A 17,656-nucleotide genomic window follows, 5' to 3' on the forward strand; every position below is an offset into this window, starting at 1 on the left:
CAAAGCAACTGCAAAATAAAATTGCTGTAAATATTCAAAGGATTTTAACCTCCTAAGTCACAAAGAGCCGTGTGCTTTCTTTCCAAAGCCAACTTATTTCTCTGGAAGCCCCTGTAGGGCACCACTGCTTCTCCCCTTTTCCTTTGAAAAGAAATAACTATACTTCCAGAACTGAGTGAAATCCCAACAGTGTTTTAGAAGCACTTTTGAGTTTTATGGCAGATGGCCGCCTCCTGACAACATTTCTAGCATGTTCACGTGTGCACAGTAAGGCACTGAACCCATATGTGACTTGCTTCTGTCATATGCATCAAGACAGACTTTGTTTCTTGTTTGCAGAAAGTTGGAGGACTCAGCAGGTCTTGTCTCTCCATTTATCAAGTTCACTCAGATTAAGGCAGACCTGCAGTTTACTATAGAGGATTAGCAATAGGGGCATGTGATTGGCAGAACATGATGGATTTACATCAATATTACATATGACCTCCGATGCTGTTTCTGAGGATGACATTACCTGTGCAATTCTTCTTGACTAGAGAATCATGAGAGCCAATGCATTGGGTGAGTGTTCTGCAGGTGATGATGCCTCCTTCACTGGACCAACCTACAGCATCATTTTTTAAGGCACATTGAACATTTTTCTCTCTTTGTGTGGCAGCTACTGTTGGTGCACTGCATGTATCTGAAGTCCTCTAAAGGATAACAAGATTGTTGTTTTGTGTTAATCAATGAACTCTCCTACTGAGGTTTGGGGTTATCTTTAATACATTTGCAGTGACCAGTCATACTGAGATGTTTGGCTCGTGTCCCTTGGGATACCAGTAAGAGGGATTAAAGGTTGCTATGGTGCAGTAGTAATCCAGCGTCCTCATTAGGACCACTATCGTGCTAGAAGTTGCATGTAGTATAATCCCCAGTGCTACTCTGGAATGTTTTACGTTAATACATGTATAGGTCATTTAATGTATGCCTTGATTAATTAAAGTTCCCACAGCTGGGTCTCTGTTAATGACCAATCTCAGGTGTCATAGCATGGTACTTAAGTCTTAAGGGGCTTTATGATGTGCGTATTCTAGGGAGCTATACTATACAAAGACATGAAGGTGCCCACCCTTTAGTCCAAAACACTAATCCTTTCTTCTCGTTCCCTATTTAATTTGTATCAACAAATAAAACTCTGTGTTCTCCAATGTTAAAAACATTTGTACTGCATGTGTATAAGGACAAGACTAAAACCCAATTATCCCAATCTCTTTTATTCCTGTTACCTTCATAACAGAATTATCTTGTTACATGATGCAAAAGCCTTTTCTCGATTCTGACATTACAAAATGTACATATGGTCAGCTCTGTTTTTTTAATTTAATTTTTAATATATCTATTATAAGTAAAATACTTGACTTTCCAGCTATATACAGCAAGTTAAAGGTTTTGTTTGAGGATAAGTAAGACATGATTCTATTATCACGCATTATTCTTGTCTGTGGTGTAAAGAAAACACTTTAAATAGGAGCTTTGCCCCAAGGCTAAATTCCAAATTAAACAAAGTGTGAAAAGGTCCCTTGTGTGTGTATATTCTCGGCCGCTGCAGCGCCATGAGATCCTCTCTACCTGTCCAAGTGTGTTTGGTTCTCTTCTGCCGAGCTTGAAACCCGGCAGCTTTAATGCTAATAACGCAAACAGCCATTACTATGTATACACTCTTAGATATAAAAAAAATGCCCCAAAAATCTATCTCAATTAGGGTGACCACATTTTATTTCTGCCATTCAGGGACACGCTATGAGATTAACCCCTGTGTTGCCAGGCACTAGCAGATTCAGAGAATTAACTCCCCTATTACCAGACATTACACACACAGTCACGCAGACGAACACAGTCACACAAACTTCCTTGGGCTCCGCTCCACACTCCCCAGAATGCACTCACTCCCTCCGCTCCCGCACCAAAAAAAAAACATTTGCCACACTGACTGCACATTAGGGGAAGACTGTGAGAGTAAGTAAAGTCTTCTTCTGACCCTACCGTGACTTTGAGAGATCCTCTCCCCCGTAATCATCCCCAGTGTCCCTTCATTCACTAAGAGATACCTCTCTTTTACTCACTCCCTGTAGTTCAGGTATAGATCAAATAAACAACACATGAAACAGCACTTGCATGTAGAGATCAACTGAATAAGATATACAAACCCTATATTTGCAGGTATACATAAATGATGTATGGAAACATAGCATAGCCGATCAACACATTAACACACAAACCCAGCTTTGCATGTATAGATGAATTGAAATTCACATGTGAACTCAGCACTGAAGGTATAGATCAAATAAACAGAATCAGACATACAAATCTTGTATTTGCAGGTATAGAATAATAATGTATGGAAACATAGCATTGCAGGTATAGATCAACAGAACACACAAGCCCAGCATTGCAGGTATAGATCAATTGGAAATCAAATGTAAACTCAGCACTGAGGGTATAGAGGGTATATTTCACACAAATCAATTACACATATTCATTAATGCATTCTCACAAATTCTTTAATTCTCTCATTCATACAATTCATCCACACAATAATTCATTCTCTCACTCATTCTCACTATTTATTTGAATATTCTTACTACCCCCTTTATCACTATCTACCCCCTCTCCTACTTTTTCTCACTATATACCCCCTCTCCCCCTTTCTCACTATATACCCCCTCTCCCCTTTCTCACTGTCAACCCCTTCTCCCTATCTACCCTCTCCACCCTTTGTAGTTCACTTACCTTGTAGAAGTCCTGCAGTGGGAGCGCGAGGCCTCTGCCTCCCTGCTCTACTGCGACCGAGCGAGAAGCCTCGCGAAGGAGAGTGAGGTGCGCCAATCAGTGCTCCCTCGGCTCCTGTCGATGCTACTGATTCCGGGACAATGCATTGAGGACTAAAACTCCCATTGCGGGACTGTCCCAGGCAATCCGGGACATGTGGTCACCCTACAGCAATACAGCAATACACTACTATATAATGTATAAAGAATGCTCCTGGTTTGAATTGTTACGTGTCTAAATCTAAATGGAAATCTAATGGAAATCTACACCCACCGCTATCCTTCTCTGTATTATGAAGAATTGTAGACACTCAGGGCATTGATGTTCATCTTAAGAATATGTATGGCTTGATCATGTTACAATGTTTTTTTTCTTGTGCTTTGCAGGAATAATAACTAATCTGGTTGAGCAGAACACAGCACCATTCCCAAGTTGTGCAAACACTAGTTGGTAAGTACCTACGGTCTGATATATAAATATACTGACTACTTAGGGATGCAAGTGTTCAATAATTCAGTAGTGTACTTTTTTGATACATTATTCCTTAATGTAGGATTGTTATTTTAAATTATATATTCAATTATTATTATTAAGGAAAATCATGGGGGTTTTATCTGTTGGTGCTGGGCCAGACCATAATATCGAATCTGATCCATTCAGCTCTTATCCGTGGGAAAACATCTATGCTAATAAACTGTCCACTGAGAAAAAGTACAAACATAAAATTTCCATGATTAAATGATAGATTTTCTTTTCTGAATGAAAATTTTTTTGAATATTCAACATGCTAAAGCTGTAATTAATTTAAATTATGTTTGATGTCTCTGTTTATATTTGTTTAATTTTATATATTTTATTTATTGTATTTTAAGTATTACCGCAGCCCTAACAAATGCATCTATTCCCTTTTCGTTCACGGATTTATGTAATGAAATACAGGAATAATCTGGTTAAAGACGAGCACACAAAAAACCCTAAAGCATATAATTAGGTGGTTCAAAGTCTGCAAATCCTCTATATTTCTCCTCGTTATATACTAGAATTAAACAAAAGTGACCCAGGCAAAGTATGCAGTAAATGTGTTAGAGTTATGAAAATGTTGGAAGACGATGTGGAATATTAATCCTAAATAAAAAGTTAGCACCCTTTTTGCAAATGGAGGGAAGTTGTTTCTGAAACCACTAATATGTAGTCAACCAAAGGTACCCAGCTCAATCTGTTACAGTCTCAGTCATGTCAGAGGGTTTGAGAAGGTAGAATTAGCTGGTAATAAACCTGTCTGTATATTATCGAATAGTTTTTGTATTGCCCTGAATATTTATGCCATTAGTTCAGGAGCACGCCTCCTAGATGTTGACCTTTGAGAACTTCCTTAGTGATATAGTTCTAGAAGACCAGGGCAGGACAGTCCTAGAATTTTAACAAATGACCTGGTGTTCTGGTCAACTTTGGCAGTACATAAATAGGTGAGCTTGCATATACAGGCTCTTCTCAGAGAATGGTCATTTCACATGGAGTTGTCCGTTTGCGCTGTAGACTCTGAATGAGGACCGACTGATGGAGAGACTTCCCTACCTAAATATAGTTCATTGTGCCTTAAGGAACAAATGTATTACCGCTATCCAAAATGAATTTTAACGAAAAAAGTGTCATGTCAGATTGTCCCCTCTGATTATAGACAATAACAACATCTGATTCTAAACAATAACATTATCAGAACGGTAACCCCAAAGCCAAACATTAATGTCTGTGATACAAGGCTGCGCATGGTAAACCTGCACCACAGTGTGGACGTTCCTTCCTATTCATTATTCATGAAGTTCTATGTAAAACCGTAATGAAATCTTTACCAGAAGCGCTTCATAAAAAAATGACTGTAAAGCTATGATAGACCTTAAATAACCCCTCGAGTCTTGGCTAAGATTTCTGTTCAACAGCAAAAACCTAGAACTCAAGACAGTTGGCCAAAAATACAACCATAAATATCGACCGCGGGCTTTTCCAATTCCAGCAAATGTGTGTTCCATTTTGGTTGTTCTTTTTCAGTTCATGCACTTCGCGTGGAACCTTCACTAGTTAAAAATGAAATCATTCTGTAGATGCGCTTTCCATTTCCATTTTCTTTGGGTTATGCGGAAACTTGTCACAACGGTTTTGTAAATATTTTTTTACATTTATATTTAGGATGGCATTTGGAGCCATGATTCCCTTTAGCAACATCCAGTCAAACGGCGTATTAACTGTATTCCACACACAAGAACGAACATCTGGAAGGATGGGCCAGACTATGGTGTCAGTAAGGACATCCTTGTGGGAGAAGACATAGGGATTGTTCTTAAACAACTCACACGAGACTTGCCTGGCTTTGCTAGCAAGCTCTATTTGTATCTGAACTATGCACTTCTATCCAGTTCAGTTAAGGTTGAATTATTTTAGTCCTCCTGGTGCCTTTAAGGCATGCGTCCCCACACTACATAGAAATAAAAAAGAAAACTTACAGTAAAGAAACAGTTAAATCATCCCAAATATCATGGAAAAGGAGATCATGACCATTCCCACCAGGGATTAGAACCCTGTCCTGTGTAAGCTGTGTGTCTAAAGCCCTTTATTGAACTGTAAGCAGAAGAGAGGATTAAGCCGAAGCCCCCTGGGAGGATACAGGTGTTACTGGAAGATTCACTTTAAAAGAAAAATCTCATTATTTACCTGGATTACTCCAAACAAGTACAATGTAGCCAGTTATTTATAGTCGAGAGTAAAACCTCAAAAGGCTCATTGAAATCTCTAGTTACTAGAGAAAGGATTAGCCCTTTTGCAAAGACAGAATGGGTCCATGATACACAGCGGCCACTATACAAAGTTGCTGTCTATAAATATGAACCGATTAGTCTCATGGTTTTTTTTTCCACAAATAAATAAACTCACAGTTCTTCTATCATAGATGAGATAACGAGGGGCTTGAGGCAGAAGTGCATATATATATATATATAATATAAAGGGATAAAATATATATATATAAAGGGATAATTCAACCACAAATCATGCCAATTCTCACAAAACCACTACAATGCTGCTACAAAAATAACATGGAGCGTCAATATTATAGCATTTTATTTTGTTAAAACACACCGAAAATACACTTTTAAAAATTGCATGCACTAGTACCTAGGGTAGATTTACATATTTTCGGGGTATGTACAAGTTCTGTTTGGAGGGGTAGATTTTGGGGTTAATTTCATCATCATCACTTGCATTAGCATGTAGTGGCAAAGTCAATGTAGTTTCAGGGAGATTATCTGCCAAGATGGGTTCACCATTTTCCCCAAGTGTTCCACTCCTGAGTCCCCGTTGAGGTTGGCTCAATGGTTTATAGGCATGCTTTTTAAATCTTAATAATAGAGCTTTAGCTTTGCCTTTCGTTTATAGGCATGAAGCGCCAATACATTTGAGCAGGTGAATAAAGGGGAAAGAATGCGGAATCACAGTTTCCAAGAGTATAGAACCAAGAACACATTGGCAGAACAGCTATTTTTAAACCTATAAGCTTTGCTCGCGTCAGATTGTTATCCAACATGAGCATTGAGTGCCTGGTGTGCAAAATGACAGAGACCCTTAATCACGCGGTAATGATACTTAGGATACCAGGAGTGCTGACTGTGGCAAAGTGGCCTTACAGCACTCAAACGGCGGGGAACATGCACAACTAATCTGTAGAGGGCTGGAAAGGAACCTTATTTTTCTTGAAAAAAATTAATTTAACCCGGCAACAAGCCAGGTAACAAGCCACGCATGTAAATGCCAGGAACAAGGTCTTTCTGTGATGTACCTTTCAGAAAGCGTGATAGAAAATGATGCCTTCCCTTTGAGATCTGCAGCCGTTTTTAGACCGTTTCCGTGGAGATGCATGGTGGTACATGGCGCATTGTGTTCTGTGTTGTTGGTGAATTAATTGATAATTTACCCCATACAGACACAAGCAGCAGATAATAGCTATTTGGCCCATCTGATATAAACATATTTTCAGCTTGCTGTACACCTTAAATGTTGCATGGTGTTTGGCATTGCCTCGTGTTACAGAGGTCTGTGCTTATCCAAATGCTTGCTTATCTCACTGAAAACACGTACCACATCTGCTGTCCATCCACCATTATTTAAGTGAAGTAATACGACCGTTTCTCAGTTACATCTTGACCTGTGAGTCAGTATACTGCGTTCATCTCCTAGGATTCCTCCTCCTAAAGCGTGCTTCCATTTCCTTTATAGAATCTTTTAATGCATTAAAATATCTCTATCAGATCTACCAATTCCCGTCTTCCCACCAACCTATTTGTGTTAACCATTCCTGAAACCATTTCATATCCCCCCTTCACAGTACAAGCTGTGACTGGAGATCTGAAGAGAAGGATGATCACTTCTATCCCAATAACAATGGCTCCTGCCACATAGCCAGTCATTCTGTTTATGTCTCCTTCTGCTTTGTAGTATTACCTTCTTGCCTTTACGTTTTCAAGAAATAGAACTCTTAAGTGCACTGTGAATTCTTTGCTGGGTCCTTCATTAGTCCACCTTCTGTTAGTTATGAGAAAACTCCAGAAACACTGATATTTGTTGGCTAACTAAGACAAGTTGGTCATTATTTCAAATAAGAGAGAATCCATAGACATCATTTAGTTATTTCCAAGGGATAAACTTTGCATTTTTATTGAGGTGAGAGAAGAAACAACCAGCTCAAAAAAAAAAAAAAAAAGTAGTGATACTTGATACCTTGTGCTGTTACGGCCTCTGTGATGGCTAGTACTCCTGGTAACTGGACCTATCCTGGGGCAGGAGACTTTCCACTTATACTTTAAGCATTTGCTGTGAAACGTAACATACCCTTTAATGGTGAAGGTTTCTCAAACAGAGGTTGTTGCCACCGCAGCTTTTAGCATAACTAAATGAATTAAACCAATATATTACGGAAATACTGTATTGTATTGTATTTTTACTAATGATGGAATAAGCTACGTGTGAAATATTTACATGTTTTCAGAAGACAACACAATTTGGGAAGCGTTGTCTTATTAAACTTATTCATAATTAGATTACTGTTGTGATGGTAGTCCAGCTGCTGGTAGCCCAATAAGCGCCCATCTCAGACAATGCTTGCTTTGTCCTGAAAATAGATGAAAGGTGAACATTTTTAAGAATTTTGGTTATCTTGTCAACTACTTAAAGGGTGACTTTGTTTAATTAGACAACACTTGTCATGGTTCCTTACCAAGATAAAAACTGTCAGTTGCGTTAAGACTTCCTAGAATAGTCAGCAAGGGTCGTTGTGATAACACAATTGTGTCACCATTGAAATCAGTTGGAATGCACCATAAATATTATGGTAATTTAGCGCCTTCTTCTTCTATTTCTGTGCCAGAATGTGTAAAGTTATTGTTTCTATTAAATTGTCTTTGTTTTCACCGCCTCCTGTTCTGTGTATTGTAATGATATTCCCCAGTTTTAGTTGAATGTACACTAGACTATTAAACTTGGCTGGTCTACACCTACCAACTGGAGAATCCAGCAACACTACGATGCCCCTTGTTTCTGGAGTTTTGTTTTATTGAACCTTTGTATTTTACACACTTTCATTCATTTATTTTACCAATACATTCGGGTATGTGTCCATCCCTTGTCTCACGTGGCACAAACCCAACAGGTTTTCAGGATTATACACAAAACACCATTTTGTCGACCACTTTAGAGAAATCCTAAAACTGGCAATGTTCCGGCATTAAAGGTCACAATTATGTATCCCATTATTTGAGGACTGAGAAGTATAGCAAATCCTGTTACTGTATAGGTTAATCCTCCATATGGTGTGCTATAACTCCTTATTTATATTTTAGAGAATAACAATGATTCATTCTAAGATGACAACCTGTAGAATATCCTATTAGATCTGTCTTTGTTTACAACTTAAAATAATTATATAAGCAAACCATTTTTTTCCTAACTGATGATATCCTACATAATGCTGACCTTTAAATACGTGGAGCTGTTGCGATGAAAGTTTAGTTTAGGCTATAATTTAAAGCTTAAATGAATATACCTGTAACGCTTGACTGTTGTACACAGTGCACACATCACACCTGGAAAGAAATCGGATACATTTATAATGAAGAAGGCCCATGTATTTTTTTTAGAGCGTAACCCATATAGTATATTTCGAGAGGCGTAACGCTACATCTAAAGCTAGGGAGACAGAGTAAAAAGAGTGTGAAAAAGTGAAAAAAAAACTGGGGCTCCCTTCTTCATTTTACTTATTCATCTTCGACTTTATAAATATATTTTCAAAAGATGCCATAATGAAGAAAGTGTTGTTTTTTTCACAGCGCAAAGTAAAATAGCAAGCCTTCTAATTAATCATGTGGCCTCTGTGTTTTTCCTTTTCCCTAAAAAGCACAGCTTGTGCTCATTTTACGGCTTTTTGCAAAGATTTCACTTAAAGGACATTTGATTTAATAGGGGGGACATAGCCTACATCTATTGATCCAAAAGCAATTTTACTACAGTATAGGAGGTTCTTTAACTTAAGCCTTAAGACCAAGGCAGACAAAAGTATTGTGTTACCAAAACCACCAGGGCTGTTTGTGGTTAATGGTAAATAAAGTGACTATTTTAATATGTACGCTTGATTCCCAGAACCTAGAATTCATGTTAAGTGATGTGTCTCTGGAATCTCCCAAACAAATCTACCAACGCTAGAGATTATTTTAAGATTCATTGACCAAACTTTGGCAAGTTATGGTAGCTTCAAGTACTTACCACCCAGAAAAAATGTCACTAGGGAGACCTCTGGGGTTCTGATTTTTTTTCTGCATTGGCCAACTAAAATCATCACCTCTACCTAAGGACTATCTTCTCTTGGGTTAATAAATATTTATCCAATTTCTTTATAAGGTTATAGTTCAAGATACATGGGTTAAAAGAATTTATACCAGTGTGTGTGTGTGGAGTTCTTCTTTTCTTCTTTTTTTGCTTTCTGGTGGTCAACACTAAAAGGCAAAGACATTGCCAACTCTCAGCATCAAAACCTTAGGTTTTAGTGAAGACATATGTGTGGATGAGATCCTCCTCAGACTGGAAACCTTGTGGATGTACATTGTGCTAGCAAACACACTTATGGGTCTGTAGATGTTGGGTTTGATGCTGATGAGTTTTTCTAGGTAGTATTGTACAAAGGTATTATCACGATTCAGCCTTTGTCCACATATCTGATTTTGGGCATATTAAGGAATGTATAATTTTTCTATAAATATACAGTAAATCAGCATCTGTTTGTCACTTCATTTACTGAGTCATAGAGTGGAGGAAATCCATGCCAGAGTAAGCAGTTATGAATGGTTTTGTTGCCTGGTGACCTCATCTCTATTGAGACAAAACAATTGCTAACCAAATATGTCCAGAACAATTATACTGAAAAGGGAAAGCACAAGGTATATGTAGATTTAAGAATTGAATGTCACGACAGAAAGAACTCTAAAAGTAATAATTAATTTTAAAAAAACACTTTAACTTGCACCACAGTCAGCATGTAAGCTTCCAAACACCAAATATAATATTATTCCTGCAGATGGCTATCGAAAATGAAATAAAACAGCTTTCTATTTTTACTACGCGCTAAAACTTTAATTTACTTTCTTCATAATGCATTTAATGCCAATGTTTTGCTTTTGGAAAGGCAGCTGTGAACTTTAATTAAATGTAGATCCGCGATACTTATTTAACAATTTAAAAGATTACTTAGGTCTCAGATGTAAGCTGAGGATTTCGCTTATATGAAAAGATGTTGACTTGGATTGTAGTTTAATAATGTACGATGAAACATTAAAGAACATCTGTGTCGTACAAAAAACCCATAGTTTCACAGTTATGTAATTATTCTATATTTTTTTTAGTAGAAGAAGACACTTGCAGGTGCAGAAATCCCCAATCACTTTAATTAAACCACATCGTTAATTTGACCTGGCTGGATAATTTCTCAAGCCTTGGGACTCGGCAAGGACCATAATGTGGCCAAAACGTTGCCTGTCTCTGTGGTGGCATAAAAGTCAAGCCTTAAGTATTGATAGATCCTCACACTCTTGACACCAGCAAACCCCGTGCAGAAATTAAAATGGACTGCTGCTCCTGGCAATAACAAATTAACATAAGCAGTGAAGTAAGCAACACTACCACATTTTACTTCCAGATTACATATTTGTCTACATGTTTGGGTAGAGTAACATATCCCTGAACATGGAGAACAGCTTCATTCACAGTACAAAAGGTTCCCAGAGTGCCTAGACCCTCCTGAGACCTCTGACAGGTATTGTGATCGGCAATGCAGGGCTATGGAGCCCTGCTTACTGATCACTCTGCGATCACCAGCAATGGGGATAAAAGTGAAAAGAGGGAGAAGCAGTGTTTCGCCCTCTTGAAAAAAAAAACATGAAAAAAATCATAAGGGGTACCATCCAGTTCCAAGAGACCTCAAAGGGATCTGTAAAAACATGTAAAAAAAATATAAAAAAAATAAATAAATAGGTGCCCAAACACTTTAGGGCCCTCCAGCTAGAAATACACACCTTTCTTACCCCAATCCAAAGTACAAAATAAGAATATATCAAATTATATAAATTCTCCCTTTTTCTGTAGGCGGCGTGTCTATACATTGGCCTCGCATTTTAGGTTCACTGGGAGATGTATAGTTATACAATATTGGATGTGGTAACTCTTGTGGTTGTTATATGTTTTTAGTGATATAATTCATTAGTTATGGTTAACTTTCCATGGATCAACTGTAGAGAGTCTGATCATTTTTCATGTTTTTGATTACATTATTTTCTGGGTTGCCCCCATAGCTTTTTGATTGGATCACATGTTTGATGTTAATACATTTGATAATTTTGTTTCAAGGCCAAATCAGGATATATATAGATATATATAGATATAGATATATGTGAATAAAAGCCGTATTAAGATACTATCTGTCCTTGAAAAAACAATTTATAATTGGGTACGCTAAACATGGAAAAGGAGGAACATGCCCCAGCCACTTAGGGGGGTCAACTCTTGTGTCACAAAAAGATCTTTCCCAGCCCTGAGTCAGGCATTTAAGAATAAGAATGTACCACAACAAGCTCAGCGCGACCTGTATATTCAGCGCCTTCTGGGGAAACAATGATTCATCTCCGTACAGGACACATTTGCAGAATGTTAGATGGCATCCTAATGTTTTCCCATCCCCCCTGAAGTCGGATCTTGGTTTTAAGCTGCATTTAGCATTTAACGTTTAGTGTGTAGACGTACATTATTTTAAACAAGCTTTATTGGATAATGTCCCAGTAATTGATAACCATGTTATATTGACATTGTTTGTATGTAATTTCCTTTCTTTTTTTTTTCTTCTTCTCCATTTACTCCCACACTTTATGTATTTAAACATATAACTTACCATAGTAATTCGCTTTTTGCATTGTTGTCTTCTACTTAACCCTTTGAGTGTGAACAGTTGTATATAAAGCTTTTCTGTTAAGTGTAATACGCAGTTTTTTTATCCTAATTTTGGGCAATTGGCAGATAATCTTTAAAGGACGTCTCATCAAATGTTTTATTACTAGTATCAGATTTAAATGACTTTTTCTAAACCAATGTGCTGTGTAGTTTTTGTAGAATGTAATGTTTTCAGGCAGCTGCCTATTAGCCATTTGTATGCGTTCTAGATCTGTTATTTTAGCCCAGGGTCAAACACTCTGACTCTTTCTTATACTGCCTATAGGATGCAATATGATAGCCTAATGCAAGTCTACGGAGAAACAGACTTCATTAGCATTTCCATAAAGAATCTGCTTCAGTGTGGTGTTTGAGCAGGGGAAGGCTTCCTCAATATCACACAATATACCAATTATTGGAACAAAATCAAATGTTTTGTATCCGTGCTATCCTGCATTACTGTATTTTATGTTCAATGTTATGTTCCTTTGCCTTTAAAGACTAACATACAAAAAAAAGAATTCACTTGCAGGTATACAGTAAACCATAGGGTAGTTTAATGTCATCAGACAGACACAAGTTAATTAAAAAAAAATGTTCTATAACCCCCACTTTGGTTAGTTATCACAGCAGATTTTATAAGAAACAGTCTTTTTGATTAATGCCCGGGACATGCCTCGGTGAGGTTCATACCGCGCCACGTTTAATTAACTTAGCTCGCGGTAAGGTGGCAGATTACCTTTTATGGGCTCTGCCATTTCAGGGTGCAGTAAAAGCTTGGATCGTTTGTACTGCTATAATATTGCTTTGCATTTTTTTTTTTAAGCCAGAGAATTCCAGATTAGATAAGGTCACAAAATGAGGCCAACCGCACTGAAGCTTCATTAGCGCAGCAAATAACATGTGCGAAAGCTGGTCCGAGAGAATCTCCAAAAAGCTGATTAACGTGGCATGACTTTCCTGACCATAAATGAAAACAATTTGATACGACGCTCGATAGATCCTCCCTAGCTGCGCAAATCCCACCGTCATTACTGAAACACTTTACTTGTTAATTCTTTATGCAGTTAAGATGAAGATGGTTTGTGTCTTTTGAGTTTTCCCTTGTGGATGCTCTTGACTTTCTTTAACCAGTGAAGAGCAGTGAAATTGCATGATTCATAAATATTTGAAGGTATAATTAGTAACCATTCTTGAACTAGGGGTAGTTCTACATAAAATACCCTGAAGTATGGGATCCCCAAAAACACCCAAACGTCCCAATAATACAGTCAATTATGTTGACAATGGAAAGGACCACTTCCTATGACATTAGCTGCGTTTTGTTCTTTGGTTTCCTTGTGTGGTCGCTCATGGAATTATAATTCCTGCTGTTGTAGCTCTACTGTAAAATATTCAGATTTTAATATCTTGTCCCCGTTTTTTTGATTGAGTTCGTATTATAGACAGATATAGAAAAGCAGGTAATTTATATAAATTTATTCTGCAGCTTTACTTCTAAATTAAACATGCGTTATATATATTAATGTTTATTTTGCTCAAGACTTTACAATATATTCATACTTACAAACCCTCTGGGTTTGACCCACAGTCTCCAGGTCAAACATAAATAACGGTACTTGTATATTAAAAAAAATTGGGGATAGTTATGTGCTTAACATTTTACTGGATGTGGGCTTTAGATATTTTTAAATCATTTTGGGGATAGGACAGGGAAGGCCAATATCAGGGGCATTCGGGTCTCTTCTTGACTATTAAATAGTGATGATAGTTTGGTGGCTTAGCCACACTTTTACAGCGGAGTCAGAAACACAACTGCCATATTTAGGAACCCTTTTTAATGCGGGGAACAAAGTCTTTGCATCTGCTTTGTGCGTCTCAGAAATTACAGAGCAGTTCTTAAGTGTGGAGCTTTGTGGAGTATACGCTGACCTTCAGAAACGCTCAGCGTTCACTTGCCTTTTAATTTGAGGTAGTGATAGCTGGTAGCCAAGCGCCCCTTTGTCTATGACATTTCCGGATCTATGCCAAATCCAAATCTAGCCTTGACGCATTCTCCAGCACTAGATTGTGAAATGTCAAATAACTGACCGTAATGTAGCTACAAATGGTAAATTATTGCCCTTTTAGCAAAAATAGATCATAATTCTGCTGGTTACATAGATATATTTATCAGCATACATGGTTTAGAATGCAATGTGGAAGGCAAGGGGGGCCATTTAAATGATAAATGGTAAACGTTGCATTTTTTTGCATGATGAATTTAATTTAAAGGGGAATTTAATTATTGCATTGGCATTGAGAAATAGTTGGATGCAAAAATTAAAACTGGAAACCTGTTTGTGCATTAAACATAAACTATAAAATAGACTATACCCTTTACCAAAATGAAAGCTAAATCTATTTTTTATATTCTGGTACTCAAAACATTGCTAAAAGAAAATACCGGAGCTAGAACTGTACACAATAAACTGGAATTAAAATGATAATTAAAAAGCAAGCAGCCAGCTTCTCATAGAGACTGTTACCAAGGCCACATGCAACAGACGGAGAATTTGCCCCAATGTAACCTTTACTTTAGATGGAGGGGGATTTATCATACAAACAATCTGTAAATTATATATATATCTATATATATATATTTATATAAATATATATATATATAATAGTAGTTTGAATGGGAAAGAAAGTAATACTTGTTTATTATTATTATTCATATTATTATTATTCTAATTACAATTTTACAAGCCTTAGGCCTGGTATATTACTTAAGTAACTGCAGATTTTAAAGTATTAATATTTCACATTTGTGCAATATACCGTATTTCCCCAAGTATAAGACGCACCTTAATTTTGGGGCCCGAAATTTAAAAAAATATATATTACATAAGGTTATTGTACTGGCTGCCTGGGCATGATATGAGTGTGATTGATGTTAGCTGCTAGCAATCGTTAGCAATCGCACTCCTATCATGCTCAGACAGCCAGTACATGCACATCACTTTCAGCCTCCCTGTGCCCCCTAAACACGCATCCATGCGATCACACACACATATATTCATTCATTTACTCCCCCACCCTTAGCTGAACTGCAGATCGTCTGGTCCGGCTCACTGACTTCCGTGGGGCCCGCTGTTTCCCTCTGCGTTGCTCGAGCAGGAACAGGAATTGAGCAGAGTCATGTGATGCGATGTTCATTCCATTCCATTGGGTTCCTGTGTCGCTGCGACACAAAAAAATCTACCACCACTGTATAAGACGCAACCCAGTTTTTAGATCCGCAAGACCAGTTTTTAGATTTTTCTAAAAAAAGGTGCGTCTTATACATGGGGAAATACGGTATATCCAGGAAGTGCCATATACTATAATGTGCACCATAAAATGGGTGCGTTGTATTTTTTATAGTTAATCAATAGAATACAGTAGTAGAAGGTAAAAGATTGTCATGAATCCTTGCTTCACATCTGGACTGTCCTTTGCTCCTGGGATATCCCCAGGACTCACTTATAGACCAAGAAGTGATCAATACGATTGACCTGTAATACTGCAAGCAATAAAACTGATTAAATCAACTCAGTGGTTTATGAATCAATTATACAGAAATCAAAACACTTAGCAAAATTGTATGGGTATGAGTATATATATATATATATATATATATATATATATATATATACACACACACACAGTATATATTGTATATATTATAACTTCCATGTGGACACAGAGAAGATGATTTTACCATGTATTATAAAACATGCAAGACAAAGACACAAAGCTTCTATGGAATAGAACTACGGGGAATTGAAATGTGTTTACCTACTTGTGCCTTGACTACGTGTGGGTATGGATATGAACTCTTTAGAGTGTGTTACAGTGACATTCGCTTTGAAGCATATTAAGATACTTACACAATGATCTCCTTTCCCGTGAGTAATTAAAGAAGAAGATTTCCTGAAATTGTCCTAATGTCTGCCAGCCGTTAAATGACTTCCGCCGACAGCCTTTAGCGATGGATGAATAACCTACAGCACCTTTCTTCCGTGGCTAACCTGGGAATGCAAGCTCCATCTAATATCTTTCAGTGCATGCAATGTATACATTATAAATGGACTTAAATGCAGATTTCATAAGAATGTGGAATGCTTGTCCTCATCATTGGCTTGTCTTTGTTTGGGGTAATGATGGGATAATAAGAATTGATTGAGAGAGAAGACGGACACTGTTCACCGGATGGAAGCACAAATCGTTCTTCATGGGAAACCATTTTGCGCTTTACACTCGCTTTGTACATCCTTCTCATCATTAGTAGACCTAATTTCCTATCTGCGCAACTCACGTTTCCAATTAAGCTCTTTAATAGCCCGAGAACTAGCATTATTACTTCGTAGCATTATCATTCAAATGCACTTAAAATGAGTGTGTCACATAGGAATACACTCATTAAAATGAAATATTTGCCTAGAAATTCACATCTTCTACAAATATTTCCTGTACAACTTAACAGCAGCTGACACAATTGTCTTCTCTTCTTTCCCATGGAGCGAAAAGAAAAAAATAGAACAGCTTTAAGCAGATTGCCTGGAATTTTGCTTGATGCCATCAGGACATGGATTAAAAAAAAAATAACAATGCCTCATTATGGACTGGCTAATCAGTATTTATTCATTTTATGGCCAACAAGATTCACATCCTAATAAATTGTGTTACAAACACAATGAACATTACACAAAATTGTGAGCATGGGGGGTCTGGCAAGGAGCACTTTGTGCATGTCCTCCTTGTAATTCCACACACAGCCACCAGGGTGTCTACAGTAACAACAACTTCATGCAGCAGTTACAAACAGACCCCGTCTCTTTTGTGCTCATTTGTATCCATGCAGCCCATCTGGATAAATGCGCGATAGACATTTTGGGACATTTTTTGTCTAATAGATGTGTTTTGAGACACTTTCATACTGGACATATTGCTGGACTTCTCATTGGCCTAAAAACTACTACCCTCTGTTTTTTGTGTCGGCTTATGGACTACAACATAAGATCTACAGCAAATACCGAAGGAGTACTAAAGTTGATTCCTAGGCTTTCTGTGATTTAGGTGAGCTATAGTTATGTCCCATGAGTGTCTTCTCTCCAGTACAGGAGTTATAGTTATGGGTTTGGTATGGTCGGTGAGCCCAATAACGTGTTTGTTGGGTTTAATGCAGGGCTTAGAACTTGGCTGTCTTCTATAAACCTTATAATTAAGGATAATGTTACGATAAGTCTAAAGCTTTCGTGACCACAGATTACCCGGTTGCTTGACAGGATTCTGTTACGTTAAAGTTAGCGTT

The 17,656-nt window shown here is 37.5% G+C and overlaps 1 protein-coding gene across 1 annotated transcript in view; it reads left to right on the top strand.

Annotated features, from left to right (window-relative positions):
• Positions 1–17,656, top strand: part of PLCB4 (phospholipase C beta 4) — a 98,788-nt gene that overhangs the window by 26,850 nt on the left and 54,282 nt on the right. The window contains exon 2 of the mRNA XM_053459510.1: positions 3,198–3,261. The gene's annotated coding sequence lies outside the window, so the exon portion shown is untranslated. The remainder of the gene's footprint in view (positions 1–3,197; positions 3,262–17,656) is intronic.

This window comes from Spea bombifrons, chromosome 3 (genome assembly GCF_027358695.1).
Source record: "Spea bombifrons isolate aSpeBom1 chromosome 3, aSpeBom1.2.pri, whole genome shotgun sequence".
Classification (NCBI taxonomy): Eukaryota; Metazoa; Chordata; class Amphibia; order Anura; family Pelobatidae; genus Spea; species Spea bombifrons.